A 14,697-nucleotide genomic window follows, 5' to 3' on the forward strand; every position below is an offset into this window, starting at 1 on the left:
TTTTTCAGCGCTTACCCTAGAGACTTATAAAATAAATTAATTGGTACTTTACCCTCTTCCTAGACAATGGAAGAATCTTAAAACACTTCATTTCATTCTTCCAATTTAGATAACATTGTTATAATTTATTTTAATTCTCTCTATATATATTAAATGACATAAAAATTTATGATTATTTTAAACAGATAATACTAATTTATTGAATGATATACTTACCATTTTTGTTTCTCTTGGTAGCATCTCTGAGCTTCCACATGGAGTCACTTTTCTTCCACCTAAAGAAGAATATTCACTTTTATTACTTCCATTGTGGGTCTGTTGGTGAAAAAGTATCTTACTTTTGTTTAACTGAAAATGTTTTTACTTCACTTTCATTTTCTTTTTTTTTTTTTTTTTTTTTGCAGTACGCGGGCCTCTCACTGTTGTGGCCTTCCGTTGTGGAGCACAGGCTCCGGATGCGCAGGCTCAGAGGCCATGGCTCACGGGCCCAGCCGCTCCGCGGCATGTGGGATCTTCCCGGACCGGGGTACAAACCTGTGTCCTCTGAATCAGCAGGCGGACTCTCAACCACTGTGCCACCAGGGAAGTCCCACTTTCATTTTGTAAGCATATTTTCCACAAGGGATTGATTTATTGGTTGATAGTTATTTTTTTTTCAATCAGGTATCAAGATTTTGAAGATTCTGTTGTCAGCTCTCAGCATTATTGTTGATCTTTACATTTACTTTGCCTTCTCACCACTGACAACAATAATCCTGCCTTCACTTGACTTAAATTTTGTTTGCCTTTTTTATTCAACAATTCAACAATTTTACCATCATGTATCTAGATATTCCTTCTTTTTATTTATGCTGCCCAGGATTTTCAGGGCTTTGTGATGTGTCTTTCATCAGTGTTCAAAAGTTCTCAGCTATTCTCTTTTAAAATACTGCTCTTGCCCTGTTTTCTCTCTCCTCTTCTTTTGAGATTTCAATTACATATTTTTCACTTTCTTATTGTGTCTTCTCTTATGCTCTTTTCTGCATATTCCATTCCTTTAGTCACTCCATGACTCATTCTGTATAATTTATTCTGACCTATATTCCATCTCATCAATTCTTCCTTTAGTTGCATCTAATCTGCAACTAAACCCAACCATTGAGCTCTTAATTTGGGTTACTGTACTTTGAAACTTAGAACTTCAATATGATTACTTTTTAAAGTTTCTATTTTTTCCTGTCAGAATTCTCAGTCTTGTCTCTTTTTTCCTTGAACAATAAAAATGATAGTTATTTTAATGGTCTATGATAACACCAATATCTGGAACACTGAAGATCTATTTCTATTGTCTTGTATTTCCATTCATTCCTATTCCTGTTTGTTATCTTGTCTCTGCATGTGCATGGGTATTTTTTAACTATGTGCCAGATATTTTATTTGTAATATTGTTTGTATAAATAAATGGAGGACTAGGATGGTGTTATCTTCTATCAGAAAATATTTGTATTCATTTCTGTCAGTTGCCTGTTGGCATCATAATTCTGGGATCACCTCAGTTCAATTATAGGGGTTAAAAGGGATCCTAAAATGAGCTGCAGTTCCTTTGAGAACATGTTTACTTTTAATTTACCCTTTCTCCTAGGGTGCAACACTTTGGGGCTCCAAACATAGGTAAAGTAAGATCCATCAGGGTTCGCCCCTCGACAGAACTTGGATTCTTTGTACTTTTAGCCCTTTAAACCTGTCAAATGTGCTGTTCAGCCTCTTACCTGTCCATCAAAAATGGCCATAAACACTGGTTTCTATTCTCCATACATTCTTGTTCTCACCTATTTTTAACCGCTTTACCCAGTAGGCTCATTGTCTTCCTCACTTCTAGAACTTCTAAGGTGCTGACCCCTCCCTCTGCACCAATTATCATTCACACTCTCCTCTCTATGCTGCGGATGGATGCTAAGGGGTGGGGGGTGTCTCAACTTCTCTTGCCTCATATTCCTATGAGGAACTTCCTACTCCTTTTCCCTTGGCCTCTCTCTCCTCATTCCTTTCCCACACTTCCCTCTGGGAGGATGAGTGTGTCAGTGTGATGTGAGTTTGGGAGAAGCCTCTTGTGGGCTGTGCTCCCTTACCAAGCTGGTTGCCTGTACAGAGAGGGCATTGTATTTTGCTCTCAACCATGTGGGCTGTCCCCATCCCTGCAAAAGGAATTCCAGCAGATTTGAGTGCTAGATTAAATCCATTAGGGAGAATAAAGAAAATATTAAATGTCCATTTGGCCACATAGTAAATTGTATTCTCTGATGCAAATTTTATACATACAAAACTACTATTTTGGTCTCTTTATGTTTGGCTTCTGTCTTCTTTTTCAATAAGTTCCAAGCTCAGGAGGAAAAAAAAAAAGGAGTGTTATTTATTGATTCCCTAAAAAGCCTCCAAATGGCTATTCACCAAAAATCTCTCTTATAACTCATCGTACGGTGGAAGATCTTCATCCTAATCTTCATCAGTGTGTGTCATCACCCCAGGGTCATGCCTGCAGTTTGAAGCAATAGTACTGATACATCCAGCCATATGCTTTTTTTTCCCCATTGCCATATTCTGTTCACAGTATGAGATTAATGACATGTTTAGAGTCACAGCAAACTGAAAATAACAAATGTGAAGGTATTTCCCCAAAGACACAACACCTAGCATCATAAAATGGAACAAAAGCAACTGGCAACCTGTGTGTTCTGCCCACAGCTATAATATCAAAGGTTACCTGCTCTGAACAAAGTAACCAAATTATTAACTATAGTTTACTTTTTTACACTATGTGGGGTTTTTTAAATAAAATATTACACAGCCACCAATGAGACCTGATGTCATCTAAGCCAAGGGAACTGTTTCCCCAACCCAGCTAGAACAAAAGAGCCTGAACAATATGAACAGTAGTGCAGACTTGGTCCGTAAACCCACAAACTGTGTTTATATAGACAAAACCATAGATAAAATTCCTTTTATATTAAAACTTTTTCATGAGCTTTAATTTTCCTCTTTTTTTTTTCTTTTTAGAGAACTTCTGCTTATTTGCAACTATTTCTGGGCCACAGCCGTATTCCAACAGAGCGCTTTGGCAACAGCCTCTGTTGTGGTCAGCAACTCCATCTGCAGCTGGGATTTCTTAAAAGAAGTGAGTAGCATTTGCCTTATAATGCTCCAGCAACAAAACAAGGAAAACTTCCATGGGAATCAGATGGTCACGGAGCTTCCCCCATCTCTCTCCTTCCCTTACTTCATGCGATCAGGGGGGTCAAAGCCACTGGTGCACATTTCAGCAAGTATGTCACTCACAGCACAGCTAATACACAGATACAATCCTAACCACTAGGCTCTGAAACAGATCGTGGGAAACTTCATTGACTAAAGTGATTGCAGGATTAATAAACTGAGTGTTTCAAGTTGGAAGTCTTGTTACAGGTTAAGACTGTATCCCCCTGAAGTAGAGACATGCCTCAGGATGGGCATCTACTTGTATGTGTATTTGGTGGGGAGTGGTTCAGCTACAGAATTTGCCCAAAGACCACAAAGCCATGAAATAAATAAACAAACATCTATCTTTGCCTTAACTATAGCCACCAAAACAAAGCAAGACCAAACAACAACCAAAAAAGAAAACATAGTTTTTTGGCAAAGCAGTAATTTCTGAATTAGGAGTCAGAAGTAAGTAAGAAGACAGAAGTCATGAGACTTACAAGGTAAAAGTCACAACTAGCATCTTAAAATGTGGGAGTCTTGTCTGACTAATCCAAGTTGAACAAAGTCACAATAAGAAATCAACCTAAATATCAAAAAAAAATGCTGAGTTACAAAAACCAAGATTGTGAAAATGTAGATGATGGACTAAAATTTAACCTAATATCTCAAGATGTTGCCATCTTCTAATAAACTTCAAACACCAAAACAACCAAGGAAACTTCATTGAGTTTAAATAATAAGTTATTATTAAACTTATAAATAAGTTTAAATAATTATCATGTTGGAATCAGAGAGATGGAAAAGCCTGTGAGAAATGTCTTGAAGCTGAAAAAACAGGCCATAGGCTTTTTGTTTCTTCTTTAAAAAACTAATCTTTTATTAATGATATTTTAATGTGAACCTAAAATATTTTCTTGCAGGGTCAACCTCTTATTGCAAACATCTGCCTTCACTTTGAGGAACTTGGTGACATTACCACCACTAGTGTACTCCAATGAAGGTCAAACTTCTACTTTTGATGAGCAACATTTTTCAAAACTCACATTAGGCAAAAGGGCATTTCTCACAAGAAAAACATGCTGTTAGCTTTGACAAAGGGCTGTTTGTGAGGTTGCCTCCTGTTTGAATTGCCCCATAGTAAGACAGATGCTGGAAAGGGAAGTTCAAGAATCGTTCGAATCCAGATCCACTTTTGGTTACTTCCTCTGCTTGCTTCCAACACAGCTGCATAGAAAAAACAAAAAGAGGAAATGGGGACACCCAGACTGAATATTATTGCCTTCAGCAAAAGCCTTCAGAAAACCCTCTCAGGAACCTGTGACATCACAGAGATGTGTCATCTTCCATATAGAACTTTGCTCCAAAAGCAGCATTTATGCAATTTCTTAATGCAGACAATTGCTGAAATACAGTTAGCATACAAGGCAATAACTTAAGGAAAAGGCAACACTTAGGCAAAGTCTTTCCAGGAATTAAAATGTTGTTGTTGTTGTTTTTTAATTAATTTATTTTTGGTTGCGTTGGGCCTTCGTTGCTGCTAACAGGCTTTCTCTAGCTGCGGTGAGTGGGGGGCTACTCTTCGTTGTGGTGTGCGGGCTTCTCATTGCGGTGGCTTCTCTTGTTGCAGAGCATGGGCTCTAGGTGCATGGGCTTCAGTAGTTGTGGCTCACGGACTCAGTAGCTGTGGCTTGCAGGCTCTAGAGTGCAGACTCAGTAGTTGTGGTGCACGGGCTTAGTTGTTCCACGGCATGTGGGATCTTCCTGGACCAGGGATCGAACCTGTCTCCCCTGCACTGGCAGGTGGATTCTTAACCACTGTGCCACCAAGGAAGTCCCTAAAATGTTGTTATTAACTCAACAATTTTTCTTTTAACCAACCAAATAAACAATGGCAAGACATGGTAAACTTTGCCCCAGAGAAAGAGACTCACAGTAAAACTCTGGACTGAATGTCAGAGGCTTGGTGCTTTAACTCTTCAGTAAGACTATGGGTAATCTTCCTAAACTTACTTCATTCCTCTGAATCTTGGTATCCTGATTAAAAGAAAGGGGGGGTTGGACTTGATGATACTTATTGTTTCTAGGCATCTGTGACTGATGTCTCATGAACACATAGAAATAATATACTTAGAAGTAACTCATTATTGCTACCAATGCCCAACTAATACTCCCTCTTTCTCCAGTAATCTTCAATTTAGAATGGACCAATTACCCTGTTTCCATAGCTAGAAACCTGTCAGCCATCCTCTGAAAACTTAGTCCTGTAAGTTTAATACCTAAATCTCTTGTTGAACTATCCATTTTTATCAACCTTCTCAGTCAAATCCTTAGCTCAGATCTGTCCCCTCTTATTCAAACTCTGGCAAGAGTCTTCTAGCTGGTCTTCAGCCATTATGTCACACTGTATTGCATCCCCTTACTACCTAGTTTTTTCAAAACCACCTGAGTTTCTTCTTAAAAGGTGCATACTGTATATTCTCTCCTACTTAAAGCCCTTCAGTTATTCCTCACTGGACACAGAATAAAGTCAAAGCACATTATATAATCTCCTGAATACTTTGAAACCTCTGTATATAGTGTCCTAAAGGCCTTGTTGATATAATCTGTCCCTCAAGATTCAGCTGAAACATCAGCTCTTGTGCTTTTACTGCTAGTTGGGCCCTCTTTCCTCCAGAATTCATTCCTGGTATTTGCTTCTAAAGGGAGGAAGCAGCGCAAAGAGACATAAGGGTTAGACGTGTCTTCCTCTCTCTCTACCCTAACAAAATTGATCTCCTCTCAAGAAGAGGAAGTAGAAAAAGAAGCCACCATCCAGAAACAATGGTGAGTTGACAGCTACAATCCCTAAACTTGTTCAAATACTCCATGGATATACTGAAAGATACATTTCGTTTCTCTCCTATTATCAAGAAAGAAATATTATAACTTCATAGTTGAATATCACTCTGAATATGACAGTACCTAGACAACCATTCCTTGAGGCCTAGAAAAATTAGTATAATTTATAAGTGCAGAGTGCTAGGGAAACAATCACACTGTTGAAACTGTGTCCCCGGGGGAGTTACTGCTATGGTTGTAATTAGTCTCAGGGAGGTGATAAAATATTGAGTATCTAGAAACTATAGAAAGGATACTCCTAAGAGACAAGAGAAAAATGGTGCAGAGGTTGCTACGAGACCATGAGAAAGTTAAACTTTCCTGGGTCTCAACTTTCTGTCCTGAAAATGTGGGGAACCCAATTAGAAGATGAATAATGACATGGTGACCTCTCCTCCAATCTGTAGAAAAGTTTGCAGCAGTGGTTCCAGAACTAAGTGTGCACTTCTATAGGACAAAGGTTTAGGTAGGGTGGCCGTACTTCAGTTGCCTAGTTTGCTTAGGACAGTCCTAGGTTATGCAAGCTGTCTTAATATAATTATTTTTAAAATGCCTCCTTACACTTTGTAGAATGTTCCATTTTAGGTGATAAATTATATAATAACTGTAGTATGGGTTTTAATTTTTTCCCTGAAAATCGTTAGGAATTACATACATGTCTGGCTTTCGCTAAATTCACTGATTAGGGGAAAGATTGGGAGTTGGGAGTTGGACTGGAAAACTTTTAAAATCTCCTAAACAACATGTTTCCTTTTTGTGATTTTAAATCTTTTAGCATAAATCAAAGATTCATATAGTCTTTTAAAAATAATTTCCAGGTTTTATTTACTTTGGTTTAAGTTTACAGAATTCCAGTGGGACTCTATTTTTTTTTCAAAGAATATTCTTTTTATACTCCTCCATTGAAAGCTTCCTTGTTTGGGGAACTCAGCAAAATATATACATCATTTTACCATGTGTAGGGTTGATAGCATTTAGCTAGGAAAACCAGGAGTACCAGAGGACATTTTCAAAGCAGCACCTCAGGTAAGAGACCCCCTCCCCACCTCTGCTGCAACTAATGGTTTTGCAACTCATTTTTTTTTTTTTTTTTTGCGTTACATGGGCCTCTCACTGTTGTGGCCTCTCCCGTTGCGGAGCACAGGCTCCGGACGCACAGGCTCAACAGCCATGGCTCACGGGCCCAGCTGCTCCGCGGCATGTGGGATCTTCCCAGACCGGGGCACGAACCCGTGTCCCCTGCATCGGCAGGCGGACTCTCAACCACTGCGCCACCAGGGAAGCCCTTTGCAACTCATTTTATGCTCATTGCATTACAGAATTTCCCCTAGAGAATACAAAATTCAAATCAGATGAACAGATGCTCACAAATTAAGGTACTCCATGTACAAACCTACAGCAATCATGAAGTGGTAGGTAGAGAGGAAACAAAGGAAGAAACACACAAGAAACTTAGAAACCATTAATTTCTTGTCTATCTTTCCCCTTGTCTCTTCTCATCTCCAAGGTCCTCTCCCCTCCCTTCTGCCATTATTACTGAACACCATTACACGATTTTTCCTATAACCTTTCAGTTGCCATAGACAGAGAGCTCTGCTTTCTGGCAGACAGTCACAGTTGAGTTAGTGAGGGAAATATGTTTTCAGATGCCAGAAGTCAATCTTTTTCTCTCTTCCTCTCTTCACAATCATGGAACTTGCTCTCAGTGGTCTGATCGAGAAATAGAACTCATAAATACTGAACATTGCTTTTTTAGGCTATGGTTCAGCAAACAGAGAAACTGGCTTTATCCTGGACAGAAATGTTTCTGTAACAACACTGGTCCCCAGTTCCTTCCCCTTCAGACGTTTTCTCTCCAGATCACAGGCTTTGACCCAGGCTTATTAGCCAAGGATCATTCAGGCTCATCTTCACCCAAATCCTAGGTCCCAACCACTGTTTCCCAATCTTGACCCCAATCAAAATGTGTCCAGCTGCTTCTGCATCCCAACCAAGCATCTAATTTCCTCCCAGGGAATAGAAAATAAGCTACCCATGCTGATGTGCCTGATAAGGACATACATTCACATCCTGTTATCTACATTTATATATATATTTTAAAAACCTTCCTTTCACAGGAGTTAGTCCTTCTTACATGAAAAATATTGCAGAGATCTCAAACAATAGTGCCTTTGAAAATCTTCTGCCTCTCTGTATATTAGAGTAGGTGTCACTGTCTCATGAAAAACAGCCACGTTCACCAATAAACACTTTAATGAATGCTTTTTTTTGGCACATTATTTCCTTCCATCCTCCTTTCCCAGTTAAATTTTAAAAGATATGTCTGTTTTAACAAAACAATAATGATTTGTCATCTTTGTTGTGGAGCTTATAGAGAAATTATAAAAACCCATGTTCGTCTGTCCTCCATCATTCTTTGCATCGCATTATTTTACTTGTTAAACAATGCTTTAAAATGTCCTAGATTTATTTTTTCTACTCCGGTTACAGCAGCTCAGCATTTGTCTCAAGAGAGCCATTCCTCAGCTGCCTTATCTGTGTCTGAGAACCTCACCAGTAGACTGGGCTGTGTGGCCGCATGAGGTAAGGTCATTCAAGCTCATCTTGTCGAATTTGTCATAACCCTGAGATTTCACACCACCAAATTTCCCCTTGTGCATTCTTAGCAATGCCACACAACAGGGGATTTTTAGAATGCGATATGCACTATCATAGTCTCTAAATCAAGTGGGTGTTTCAACAAAATTTCCAGCATTGTAAAATTGTGGAGCATAAAAATAAACAGATGAAAAAAATTGTGGCTCACCTCACTTATTCTGTCTCAAGGTGGAAAATTCACAGCAAAAGGAAAGAAAATCTTTTCTACCCATAATAGCGGGTTGGTGGAAGGAGGGTGTGAGATGGCATAAAAGCCACATTTCCTCTAGCTATCCAGAAAACATCTTTGTTTACCACTGTAGTGTTGCTAAGGCAACAGCAGCTACTGATGACATCACGTGGAGAAGGCTATCACAGGCACGATAGCACTGTTGTTTAAATGTTATACTGAGTCTTGTCCTTCTCTGTCTTTCCCATTCCCAAAGGGAAAGGTAAAAGGATCACTGGTAGCCAAAGACTGTAATAAAAGAGGAAAACCAGACTGTAGCCTATATTCAGCTACATGTGGATCATTCTTATTCTATTTTTAGACCAATAGTGATGAGTCAATTGTGCTTTAAGGGTAACAGTTGAAGTTTGCATACATCTATACCCTAACCTCCTCACCTGCCACGTCTTTCCCAAAAATCTCAAAACAAAACAGTAGATTCTGTTGTCAATGCTGAAGAAGAAAGGGAAACATCCTGAACATTTTCTGGATCACCTCAAACCAGCAGGACATACCTTTGTACACTGCCGTGTTACTGTGGCTTATTTTTTTATATTTCTCTCTGGCTTTGACTCCCTGTGGTCACAGAAACCCAAGTATAATAGAACATCATTCTCCCTATATAACTGTCCCCTGCCAGCTTCCATACAATGCTCCTGAGGAAAACTTTCTGGCCATTACCCTGAAAATGTAGGAAGGACTTAAGCCAACCGTCAGGAAGAAGTGCACAGATGTAGTGATGTCCAGTGGTGTGTGCAAGGGGAAGCTGGTGGGAGGAGCAGCAGCAAGGAAATGCCAGTGAGTTGAGGTACAAGGTTCTGCATTCTAGATCAACATGCTTTCTGCATATAGCCCTTAACACTTTTAGATTTCTTGGAAATATCTGGCAGATTCTTGAGAAGGAAAGTGCCTATGTCCCTACTTGGCTCTCTGAGAAAATATGAGTCTATGTACTGGAGGGAATGTAGATTGTACACTCGGGAACAAGCTGACACATTGATTAACTGCAGTTCACTCTAGGTGCCCAGAAAGGAAAGCAGAGGATACTGTTGGCTACCTACACACAGGACAAACCTTGCATGGTGCCAGGGAGATCATGCAAAGTTCAGCTTCACACAGATCCTCAGCACAGGTTTGGGGGAGAGGACTCTGCAAAAAGTGAAGCAAAATGGTTTATAAAGTGAGAGGAAGCTTTGAGAAAGAAATGAAGTTGTCATGACAGTTATTACAAAGATAAGTATTACTTCTGTGAGGCATGTGGTGTTTTAGTAAAGAATCAGGCAAAGTGGGCAATACACTTACAACGATGAGGTGCCAATGCATCATCAGTGGTAGCATCTAACCATGTGATTCCTTAAAGCACCAAGGATGCTGGATGTGGGGTTTCTCTCTGTTCTATAAACCCTTCACTGGGGCTGGTCCTGTACAAAGTGTATGTCCAACACTTTCTCTTCATTGGGTTCCACTTTGCCAGCCTGGACAGACTGGAGGCACTTACTGCCCTTCTGTTGTCCACACGCCTCACACCATTGTCAGAACCACCCATCATGCCATTCCTGGATAGACCCCCAGATTTCTAATCTTTACTGCCTCTATTACATGTTTAATTCTCCAAGATCTCAACCTCATGGAATACAACTTTCTTCTTTGCAAGGTGATGGTGAGAGCTGTGTAACCATAGGCCTATATTTGGAGTAATTGTGGTCATTTTTACCATTCAGTTCACAAAATAGTTCACTATTTAACAAATCTGCTCAAATTGCTAACCCTGCATTGAGTACACAGCATTCAGGGTCTTAGGACAATATTTGGGAGAACTCTACTTGGAAATTACTGACTTAAGGAAAAATCTAGAACCATAGCTCCTTCCTCCATCTAGATAGGAATACAATTTTTCAAGTTGTCCACGCTGTATGTGGGCCTAAAAGTGATACCTGTAACACATTTTTTTTTGTTGTTTAATATATATATTGCAACTTTTAAAGACACATTTCTCTTAAATGGAAAGTGAGAAAGGATATATTCTTGCTATTTCAAACCCATGTATTTTGAAAAGGCAGAGAAAATAAACTCTAAATGATTAAAAAAAGGAAGTTATGATTTTGAAAAAGACGAATATAAGTTCTTATTTTTGTAAATTATTGCTTTCTGCAGAAAGAGAAAAAAATGTTTATGACATCTTGGAAGAAAAGTGCTTCATTAAGGGTTATTTATTTATTTATTTTGCAATCCCTATCAAAATATCTGGGACATTTTTCACAGAGCTAGAACAAGTAATTTTTAAATTTTCATATTAATACAAAAGATCCCGAATAGCCAAAACAATCTTGAGAAAGAAGAACAGAACTGGAGGAACCACACTCCCTGATTTCAGACTATACTACAAAGCTACAGTAATCAAAAGAGTATGTGTCCATCAACAGGTGAATGGATAAAGATGTGGTATATATATATATATATATATATATATATATATATATATATACAATGGAATATTACTCAGTCATAAAAAAGAATGAAATCTTGCCATATGCAACAACATGGATGGACTTGGAGGTTATTATGCTAAGTGAAATAAGTCAGAGAAAGGCAAATACTTTATGATATCATTTACATCAATATGTGGAATCTAAAAAAATAAAACTAGTGAATATAACAAAAAAGAAAGAAACAGACCTATAGATATAGAGAACAAACTAGTGGTTACCAGTGGAGAGGGGTAAGTGGGGAGGGGCAAGATAAGGATAGGGGATTAAGAGGTACAAACTACTATGTATAAAATAAATAGGCTACAAAAATATATAGTACAACACAGGGAACATAGCCAACATTTTATAATAGCTATAAATGTAATATAACCTTTAAAAATTTTGAATCATTTTGTTGTACACCTGAAACTTATATAATTCTGTACATCAACTATAGCTCAATAAAAATATAATACTTATGCCATAAGACTAAAGTCTATAAAAAAGAGCTGCTGTAATTAAATGAGTGAGTAATGAACTGACCATATTGTATAGCAAAAAAAAAAAAATTAAATAAGAAATAGCAGAGCATCAAATATCTCCTCTGCTGCCCATCTACAGTCTAGATCACACACATCGTAACATGATTTTCTATTTATTAAAGAAAAGGTGAAGAAAAAACTTGCTCTGATTTTTAATATACGCTTCCAAAATAAAACAAATGAACAAAAAATTATGTTTTCAATGAGGAATAGATTATTAGTGAATAATCATATAAAGTTAAGGCTAAAAATAGTTGCCATAATGAAAAATTGGTTACATACTGACATCTTTAAAAGAAAAGCCAAAAATTATATATTTTTAAGCTTTGTTAATTATATTTTAGGCTTATATTGTACTTACTTATCAGCTCTGATTTTCATGTAAGCAATTATTATATCACATCTCTTTAATTTTGTTCCAAACAATTGATTCTTTAAATTCAAGTGTGGGATTTGTATTTTCCCTATTAAATTACATTTTATGAAAATGCCACATTATTCATGTTAACCGATGTTACAAATGCTAAGAAATTTTTTGTCTTATTCACCTGATAACTCTCAGATTTTTATTTCTTCTCTGAAAGTCAGAAGACTAACCAACAGTTCAGGAAAGAAGAATAAGTACAATGGAGAAAGCTTGCTAATACCCTGGATGAGTAGTAATAGGTTGATTGATGAAGAATAATAAGGGTCTACCTTATAACTCCAAGGATTCTTTTTTTTTTTTTTTTTTTGTGGTACGCGGGCCTCTCACTGTTGTGGCCTCTCCCATTGTGGGGCACAGGCTCCGGACGCGCAGGCTCAGTGGCCATGGCTCTTGGGCCTAGCCGCTCTGCAGCATGTGGGATCTTCCCGGACTGGGGCACAAACCTGTGTCCCCTGCACCGGCAGGCGGACTCTCAACCACTGCGCCACCAGGGAAGCCCCTCCAAGGATTCTTTTGCATAAAATTTTTTGTATCTTTTATTGTGATGTACAAGGAACTCCCATTATACCCATTACCCAGATTCCACAATTGTTTACATTTTGCTCCATGTGACTGATTTCTGTCGTCTATTTGTGCATGTATGTATACATTTTTTCTGAACCATTTGACAATAAGTTGGAGACAATGTATTTCTTTACCCCTAAAAATTTTAGGTTATATTTCCAAGGAGCAAGGACATTTCCTTACATAATCCCTGTATAATTACTACAATCAGGAAACTTAACATTGATATCTGAATGTTATGGACTGAATGTTTGTGTTCTCCACCAAATTCATATATTGAAGCCTTAACCCCCAATATGATGATATTTAGAGTTGGGGTCTTTGGGAGGTCAATGAGATCATGGGGATGGGGCTCAGGCCCAACTGGGTAAATGCCCTTTAAGAAGAAACATCAGGGCTTCCCTGGTGGCACAGTGGTTTTGAGTCCACCTACCGATGCAGGGGACACGGGTTCGTGCCCCAGTCTGGGAAGATCCCACATGCCACTGAGTGGCTGGGCCCGTGAGCCATGGCTGCTGAGCCTGTGCATCCGGAGCCTGTGCCCCGCAATGGGAGAGGCCACAACAGTGAGAGGCCTGAATACCGCAAAAAAAAAAAAAAAAAAAAAAAAAAAGAAACACCAGGCAGCCTCCTCTCTCCACCTCCCCACCTCTCTCTCTCTCTTTGTCACTTCCTTCTCCTTTCCCTCTTCCTCTCCCTTCATGCCATTTGCAACCCAAGGGGAGAGAGTTCTCACCAGAAACTGACTGTAGTGGCATGCTGATCTTGGACTTCTAGCCTCCAGGACTGTGAGAAAATAAATGTCTGTTATTTAAGCCACCCAGTTTATGGCATTTTGTTATGTAAGCTCAAGCAGACTAAGACACTAATCTACAGTCTATATTCAAATTTTATCAACTGTTCCAATAATGTCTTTTATAGCTGCTTTCTCTTCCTTCCTCAGTTCAGGGTCCAACTTAGGCTCATATGTTATAAGTAGTTGTCATGTTGCTTTAATCTCCTTTGATCTGGAAACTTTCCCCTAACTTTGTCTTCCATGACCTTGAAATTTCCTCTTTCTTTGTCTTTCATGACCTTGACATTTTTGAAGTGTACAGGTCAGTCACTTCATAGAATGCCCCTTGGTTTGAGTTTGTCTGTTGTTTCCTCATGATTATGTTCAGATCATTTGCTTTAGCAGGACTCTCATGGAAGTGATTGGTTGTCCTACTTTGCATCATATCTGAAGGTATATGATGTAGGTGGTCCCAGTATTGATGATGTTTACTTTGGTATGTGCCAGGTTTCTAGACTGGAAGATGCTTTTTGTCACTCTACAATTAATAAATGATTTGTTTAGAGATAAGTGAAGCCTATGTAAATGTCCTGGTTCATCAAAATTTTACACACAAGTTTTACCCACCAGCATCCAATGATGATTTTCTAACTCTGTCATTTCTTCTACATTTATTGGTTGTCATTCTACAGTAAAGAAGAACAGCTCTTCCGTTATTTTAATTTAAATAAGAAAGGACTTATGAATTTTAATTTTATAAAATGGACTGTAAGTATAACTATTGTTATTGTTGTTATTATATTTTGATGCTTAGATTGTTCCCATATCTGCCCAGTGGAAGCCCCTTCAAGCTGGCTCCCATGTCCTTTTGACATGCTTCTGTCATTCTTTGGGCACTTTCTTATTTTCTGCCACAACAAGATGTTCCAGTCTCATCTTGTTCTTTCCTGCTCCAGTTCTAG

The 14,697-nt window shown here is 38.5% G+C and overlaps 1 long non-coding RNA gene across 2 annotated transcripts in view; it reads right to left on the minus strand.

Moving 5' to 3' along the window:
* Positions 1-14,697, minus strand: part of LOC308621714 — a 309,198-nt gene that overhangs the window by 56,385 nt on the left and 238,116 nt on the right. For both annotated transcript variants that reach the window (XR_014016499.1, XR_014016500.1), the window contains exon 4: positions 217-275. This is a non-coding gene — a long non-coding RNA (uncharacterized lncRNA). The remainder of the gene's footprint in view (positions 1-216; positions 276-14,697) is intronic.

The sequence above is a fragment of the Mesoplodon bidens genome (genome assembly GCF_964165515.1).
Source record: "Mesoplodon bidens genome assembly, chromosome: 8".
Classification (NCBI taxonomy): Eukaryota; Metazoa; Chordata; class Mammalia; order Artiodactyla; family Ziphiidae; genus Mesoplodon; species Mesoplodon bidens.